An 8,478-nucleotide genomic window follows, 5' to 3' on the forward strand; every position below is an offset into this window, starting at 1 on the left:
ACACACACACACACCTCACACACGCACACACACACACACACACACACACACACCGTGCTTCCCAGCACTGTCCCCTATTGAAGAACTGCCCTCCCGGTGCCCCAGTTCCCACGGCTGCCAGAGCCCTTGGCAGAGCTTCCCCAAGGGCCTGTGGTCTCCAGGCTCCCGCCAGAGCCCCTGCTGGTCACCGGCGATGGGAGAGAGTGTGAAGGGTCTTCTGAGGCTGTGTTGCTATTAGCTGAATCTGGCTCCTTTGGGCCAGGCGGGGAGCCAACCTTGAGCTCCACTTGAGCTTTGTTTCTGTGGGAAAATGAGCTCCCGAGTTCCAAACAACCGACTGAGCAGTGGCCTTAAGCATCGCACTGTCTTGGCAGCCGCCTTGCAACCTTACTCCTTTGTGTTCGTCTCCTGCCCCCTCCCCACAGTCCAGGAGGAGAGAGGCTCACCACCCTCTCCCCTCCTTTCTCATCCCCCTCCTCCCAAGGAACACTCACAGAAGTGCCTTCTTTCGCCTCCCCTCCTCCCAGGCTCCGGGTGAGGCTGGACGGGGACTGTGGCTAAACACTCTCATTTGATGCTACCATGTAAAACGTGGAACATGAGGTCACTCACCCGCTGCAGGGCCACATCTTCCAGAAGATTCGTAGGAACTGCAGGAGGCCCTGGGAGGTCCTCAGGGGCTTCCCCCCAGGGCGGAGCCCGCAACCTTCTTCCCCAGGGCCCTCAGAGAAGGAGCTGGGGTTACGGGCTCAGAGGTTCTTGGAGCAGAGCACTGAGGCAGGCAGGAAGTCCGCTTTGGTATTCTGTGTACTTTATCTTTAAAAGACATTCAAATTTTGAATTTTACTCCGTAAGATCTCCTATTTTGCTTTAATATAAAAAGCAATGCTTGGGGCGCCTGGGTGGCTCAGTCAGTGAAGCATCGGACTCTTGATCTCAGCTCAGGTCTAGCTAGTGTGTGAGCTGGGTGTAAAGCCTACTTAAACAAACAAACAAACAAACAAACAGACAAACAGAGGTGCCTGGATGGCTCGATTGGTTAAGTGCCCGACTTCCCCTCAGGTCATGATCTCTCAGTTCGTGAGTTCGAGCCCCACATCAGGCTCTGTGCTGACAGCTCAGAGCCTGGAGCCTGCTTCGGATTCTGTCTCCCTCTCTCTCTGCCCCTCCCCTGCTCTCACTCTGTCTCTCTCAGAAATAAATACACATTTAAAAAAATTAAAACAAACAGACAAATGAAAAACAAAACAAGGCGTACGTGGGTGGCTCCGTCGGTTAAGCATCTTGGTTTTGGCTCAGGTCACGATCTCACAGGTGGCGGGTTTGATCCCCACTTCAGGCTCTTCACGGACGGTGTGGAGCCTGCTTGGGATTCTGTCTCTCTGCCCCTCCCCTGCTCATGCTCCGTCTTCCTCTCTCTCAAAATAAACTTTATTTTTTTTTAATTTTTGTTTTATTTTATATTTGAGAGAGAAAGAGACAGAGTGTGAGCAGGGGAGGGGCAGAGTGATGGAAACAGAATCCGAAGCAGGCTCCAGGCTCCGCGCTATCGGCACAGAGCCTGATGCAGGGCTCGAACCCATTAACCACGAGATCATGGCCCCGGGCTGAAGTCACACGTTTAACCGACTGAGCCACCCAGGCGCCCCAAAATAAATTAAACTTTAAAACAAAACAAAGCAACACACACACACACACACACACACAAAAGCAATGCTTTTCTGCCCCAGCAGTGAGAATGTTTTTGGGCGTGAGTTTTGGAATCAGAAAGTTTTGGCTAAAAACTTTCCTTCAGCCATTTCTTAACTGTAGGTATTGGGCAGGTACTTTAGCCCCTCCGTGCCTGGGTTTCCTCACTTGTAAAATAGGGATAAGAGTGGAACTGCACAGCATTATGTTGGAGATGAAAAGAGATAATTTAGGGAAAGCGTTTGGTACAAGTCCCGGCACAGCGAGATTTCAGTAAGTGTTGTTGTCGTAGTATTCTTAGAAGATGTGTGAATCCTTGGGAGATCCCCAGATCTGTTCCTCAGGAGCTAAGGTTAGCCCAGACCTAAGTTTGCCAGGACACTACATCACGTCCCAGTCGCTAAGATTGGAAACTTTCGCTCACTTAATATTTATTCAGTGTGGGGCGCTGTGCTCAGTGCTAGGGAGACAGGGGTGAGTGACCTAAACAGAGATGCCCCTGTCCTCATAGGAACCTCACAAACGATAATTGTTTGTGAATACAAGGGCACGGCCCCGCCTCTCAGGAGACGCCCAAAAGAACTGAACACAGGGACTTGACCAGAAACTTACACACCCATATTCCTAGCACTTTTTCACAATAACCAAATGGTGGAAGCCATCCAAGTGTCCATCGAGGGATGAATGGATAATCAAAATGCGGTATTTACATATAGTGGACTATTATTCAGCCTTCAAAAGGAAGGAAATTCTGACACTTGCTACAACAAGGATGAAACTTGAAGACATTACACTAAGTGAAATGAACCAAAAGCAAAAGGAGAAATCTTATATGATTCTATTTATATGGGGTTCCTACAATAGGCAAATTTGGAGAGACAGAAAGGGGCAGGGGAGGGGAAGTAGGGAGTCGGCTTTTACTGGGGACAGAATTTCAGTTCAGGACGATGACAAGGTTCTGGAGATGGATGGTGATGATGGCTGCCTAACAATGTACTGAACGCCACCAAATCGCGCCCTAGAATGATTAAAACAGTACATTTCTTTTAAAGTAAACTCTGCCCGCAACGTGGCGCTCAAACTCAGGACCCAGAGATCAAGAGTCACATGTTCTTCCAACTGAGCCAGCGAGGCGCCCCCCCCAAACAGTACAGTTTATGTGTATTTTACCACTGACGGGGGTCAGAACACGCCTCCTGTGCTAACGAGACTCCAAAAACAGCAGACACAGGAAAGGCATTCTGACCTCCCCCTTTCTTCCTGAAAAGAGAAGATAAAACTCCCACGTGAAAGATGCTCTCCCAAACCAGGAAGAAAAAAAAAACATTCTTATCACCAGGGAGGGGATGTTGAGGCCTAGAGACATCTGTACAAACCAGCCTTGTTAAAATAACTCGTAACTTCCTTTGGCCTTCTCTGCCACAATTACTCCTCTTCATTCAACCTAGTATATGAGCACTTGGGCCTAAGTTTTGGGCTCTTCTTTTTCCTGTGAAGGCTCCCGCCTACATGGAAAAATCAAATCTGCGGCCTTTTCTCCTGTTAATCTGTCTGATGTCAACTTGATTCTCAGGTGCAGCTAGAGACCCTACGAAGGCAGAGGGAAAGTTCTGTCTCCCCTACGGCACGATGAAACAAAACAGAACAAAACACGTTTCCCAGAGACAGAAAAAAAGAAAGAAAGAAAGAAAGAAAGAAAGAAAGAAAGAAAGAAAGAAGAAAGAAAGAAAAGGACAGTGGCCATGAGAAGGGACCCTCATAGGGCTGGGGAGGGGCATTTCCAGGGATGACCTTCCTCGAGGGACAGCTGAGGCCTGTGGGCCAAGGACAAAGAGGGCGGGTGTGGGCGGGGCCTGGCCTGAGCTCTCCCGGCAGGGAGGGTAATAAGGGTAGGGAACAGGATGAGGTAGACCAGCCAGGTCTGACACGGCAGAGCCTGGTCAAGAGGATTCTAGACTTTTCCTAGGAGCGATGGGAAGCCAAGTCAGGGTGTCACGTTGAGAAACGATGCAATCAGATTTGAAAGTCTAAAATCACTCATGGGGCGCCCGGGTGGTTCAGTCGGTTAAGCGTCCAACCTCGGCTCAGGTCAGGATCTCACAGCTTATGAGTTTGAGCCCCGCATGGGGCTCTCTGCTGTCAGCACAGAGCCCACTTCGGATCCTCTGTCCCCGTCTCTCTCTGCCCCTTCCCTGCTTATGCTCGCTGTCTCTCAAAAATAAAGAAACATTTAAAAATAAAGTTATTTTTTAATAATGAAATAAAATACAATCAATCTGTTATTTAGGTGAGAAGTGGGCTTAAGGAGGGAAAAGCAGATGAGAGGGACTACCAATGCCCCACCTCGCATCTTTCCAGGAAGAAGGAGAGGAACCTCGCCAGCTCTGGGAAAGAGCACCCAGAATAGCAGGGAGGGGCCCACATCTGCAACAGCCTCTCTTGGTCGCTCTTCTCCCTGAGTCCCCCCCATCAGAGGGGTCCCTCCAGGCGTGGCTCCTCATTGCCGGGGTGGGGACACCTTCAGAGGTGACGCCCATGTCTTTCCAGGGCTTTGGAGGCACAGAAGTGGGAACGGACAGCGGGAGGCTTAGGTAAACACTGCTATAGCGGGAACTGCTCAGAATAGGCCTTACAGCTGCGTCTGGGGAGACTGAACTTGACAGAGCAGGGAGGTCTGGACTGGGAACCTGGGGTGGGGCTCATCTCCATGGCAACCAGAAATAGCCCCAGCCAAGCCCTGGCTCTGCCTTCTGATGGAGGAGCTTGTGTTACTGAAATACCCGCAGGCAAAATGACGCGCCCGGAATAGCTCGGTTCCGCATCCCCAGCCCCTCATGTGTCACCTGCCACTCCGACATCGTGGCCACCCAACCAGCAGCAGGTGGCTGAAAGCTGAAGGTCACCAGGAGTCTTTCTCTCACTGGCTTGTTTGAAAGATGACAACTGGCGGAGTGAAAAAAAACTGGCATATCAAGCATGGATTTATTCGATAACACTCAGGTACAAGAACTGTCGGTATTTTTCCTAAATCAAATAAAATTTGATTATGAGCCGCCCTTTGCCAAGAGGGTAAGATATCCAACCTCAGGCACGCTTGGAAGGATGGTGGTGGTCTTTGTCCTTGGTCCTTTGTCCGCTGGATAGGAGAGCTTCTCCACGGGGTGGGAATCTTCTCTCCACACAGATGGCACTTGAGACGCCCACTGTCTGAGCCCAAGTGGTCCTTGCATGGCGAGCCTTCTCTCCCCTGGGCCAAGCGAGGGTCGGGGACGGTGCCCAGTTGCTGTCTTTCTGCTCCAAACCCACGGTAGTAGTCTGCCAGAGCAAAGTACCACAGAGTAAGTGGCTTAAACGACAGAAACTGTTGTCTCACCGTTCTGAAGGCCAGCGTTCGAAACCAAGGTCTTGGCAGATTTAGTGCCTTCTGAGGCTGTGACAGAGAATCTATGAACAAGGCTGCTGTTTTCTGGCAGTTTGTTGACACTATTTGGCAATTCTTGGCTTGTAGAAGCCTTTGTCTTCACATGGCCTTCTCCCTGGGAAGAAACTTCCCCTTTTTATAAGGACGACAGTCATACTGAATTAGAGCCCACCCTAATTACCTCATCTTAACGAATTACATCTGCAACAACCCTACTTCCACTCCACTTAAGGTCACGTACTGCGGTACTAGGGGCTAAGATTTCAACATATGAATCTGGGGAGGACACAATTCAGCCCATGACGCTCACCCTCTACGTTGGGCTTCCGGATGCTGGGGTTGGGGCTCTAGGGGCCACCCTTGTCCGGCATCTCCTCGCGGGGCTCTGCCAACAGGGGGCGCTAGAGGGTCTGCAGGGCTCTAGGACGAGAGGGAAACTGCACTTCCTGGGGGCTCCGGGCACCCCAACGTCAAGGGAAGTCTTCTTCGCCAGCGGTGGCAGCTTCGAGCACTTCCGGACACCTTGGCATCCTTTGCTTAACCTTTTCAGTTACCTCGCTACCTAACTCTCCAGCGACACGACTAGCTTCATGCCTGTTTTACTTCTTCACGGTAAACGCTCTCTGGTCCCATAGCTGCTGTGGTTCGTCTCCGGACTGGACCCCTTGACACAACCCAAACCGCAGTTCTCGTCGTCCGGCACCCCTGCCCTCGGCAGCCACACCCCACCTCTTGGGACTGCCAAACGGGAGCAAGGCAAGTGGGTTACCGCTAGAGGATCCCCCAAACTCTGCTTCTGTCCCTGGGCTCTGGGAAGTACCCCGTCCCCTCTGCGGGTCCAGCCATTTACCCTCGCCTGCCCTCCAGCCCTTCCGGCCCCAGCTGCACACAGTGGGCCTTTTTTTTTTCTTAGAAGGATGTGGGAACTTCTGGGCTCAGCCAGCACTGAGAACATCTGTTAGAGAACCCATAAGCCCACCCACCCTGGGAACAAGAAGGCTTGTCCACCCTCTTGGCTGAGAGGAGAAATGCCTCTCAGTCTGAGTCAGCCACCACACGAAGAGTGAAGAAACAAGGTGATATCTAAACAGCTGCTCAGCTTTACAAAGAGGCTGAGACTTACCTAAATCACCCCGATGCAACCCTTTAGCATACTGATTTGGGAATCCTAAATATGAGACAGTATCAGCTTCAGGAGTGGGGAGAATGCAGGTCCCCACGGTGGTGGGGGTGGGGGTTGCCATCCTCAACTCCAACGGTCCCCTTGCCTTCCCTCCTCCTCCCATCCCACCCACCCCCACCCTCATCCTTTCTTCTGAAACAGGGGTTCTCAAGCTGAAGATTGCATAATCAATTTAGTGCATAACAACTAGCATTTTTTTAACTTAAATTTTTTTTTTAATTTTTTTTAAGTTTATTTTTCACAGAGAAAGAAAGAGAGAGAGAGAGAGAGAGAGAGCATGGGTGGGGAGGGGGGGCAGAGAGAGGGAGGCACAGAATCCGAAGCAGGCTCCAAGCTCTGAGCTGTCAGCACAGAGCCCAATGCGGGGCTCGAACTCACGGACCGCAAGATCATGACCTGAGCTGAAGTCGACGCTCAGCCGACTGAGCCACCCAGGCACCCCTAAAAAATATTTTTTAATGTTTGTTTATTTTTGAGAAAGAGACAGAGCACAAGCAGGGGAGGGGCAGAGAAAGAGGGAGACACAGAATCTGAAGCAGGCTCCAGGCTCCGAGCTGTTGGCACAGAGCCCGATGTAGGGCTCGAACTCAGGAACTGTGAGATCATGACCTGAGTCAAAGTCAGCGTTTAACGGACTGAGCCACCTAGGCGCCCAGCAATTTTTTAAAATTACAAAATAAAATAGAAAGTTTCAGAGTACATCAAATCATACAAATTGTCCCAAAGCTGGTCTAGGGAAAATCAGAGTTTTGCTTTTTGTGTTTTTGTTTTTAGCTCATGTAATTCTGTCTCCTGGGGGAAGGGGGGAGATAGCATTCATGATAAGATGCTTAAGCAATTTTTAGATAAATTTTAATAGCATTAAGATTTGTTCTGGGAAATTGGTTCCCACCTACCCAACCCAGCTGTCTTCAGTCAGGAGCCCAGCGAAGGTGCGTGGCTGGCTCAGCTGGTTAAGCGTCTGGCTCTTGCTTTCAGCTCAGGTCATGATCTCACAGTTTGGGGGATCAAGTCCCACGTAAGCTGGGTTCCGTGGGCCGATGGTGAGAATCCTACTTGGGATTCTCTCTCTCCTCTTTTCTCTGCCGCTCCCCCTGCAGCTTAGCTCTGGGGCACGCCCACTAATTGTTGGAAATTGCAAAGCCCGTCTAGGGGTATCCCTAATAAGGATGCAGCAGTCGCCGAGAGGGATCATCAAGCTGTCTTAATTTTTTTTTTTTTCAACGTTTTTTATTTATTTTTGGGACAGAGAGAGACAGAGCATGAACGGGGGAGGGGCAGAGAGAGAGGGAGACACAGAATCGGAAACAGGCTCCAGGCTCCGAGCCATCAGCCCAGAGCCTGACGCGGGGCTCGAACCCACGGACCGCGAGATCGTTCATCAAGCTGTCTTATAACAGCTGCATGAGCTTGGGCGAAAACCATGTTTTCTGCTAGCTTTGCTGTAGGCTTTATCTGTGTCTCTCCTCCCAGCCTGACTGCTGGGCTGCTCTTTTCTGTTTTAGTCTGAGCTGATTTTTACTCTTTCAGACCCAAACAGGTTTTTCCTCTTCCAGCTGCACTTATAAAATATACATCTGTGTGTACTTCTGTCCTGATATAAAATATATTTCTTTTTTTTTAATTAAAAAAAATTTTTTTTAACGTTTATTTATTTTTGAGACAGAGAGAGACAGAGCATGAATGGGGGAGGGGCAGAGAGAGAGGGAGACACAGAATCGGAAGCAGGCTCCAGGCTCTGAGCCATCAGCCCAGAGCCCGACGCGGGACTCGAACTCACGGACCATGAGATCGTGACCTGAGCTGAAGTCGGACGCTTAACCGGCTGAGCCACCCAGGCGCCCCCTCTTTTTTTTTTAATTTTTGAGAGAGAGCACGAGAGAGGGAGGGAGGGGGGTGGGGGGTTGGGGACCGAGGCTCCAAAGCAGGCTCTGTGCTAGCAGCAGCGAGTCTGATGAGGGGCTTGAACTTGTGAGCCTTGAGATCATGACCTGGGCCAAAGTCAACCGACTGAGCCACCCAGATGTTCCTAAAATGTATTTCCTACTATGGGGTTGGGGGAAAAAAAAAAAAAAGAAAGAAAGAAAGAGAGAGAAAGAAAGAAAGAAAGAAAAAAGAAAAGAAAAGAAAGGAAAAGAAAAGAAAAGAAAAGAAAAGAAAAGAAAAGAAAAGAAAAGAAAAGAAA

Source organism: Panthera uncia, chromosome E1 (assembly GCF_023721935.1).
Source record: "Panthera uncia isolate 11264 chromosome E1, Puncia_PCG_1.0, whole genome shotgun sequence".
In the NCBI taxonomy this organism is placed as follows: Eukaryota; Metazoa; Chordata; class Mammalia; order Carnivora; family Felidae; genus Panthera; species Panthera uncia.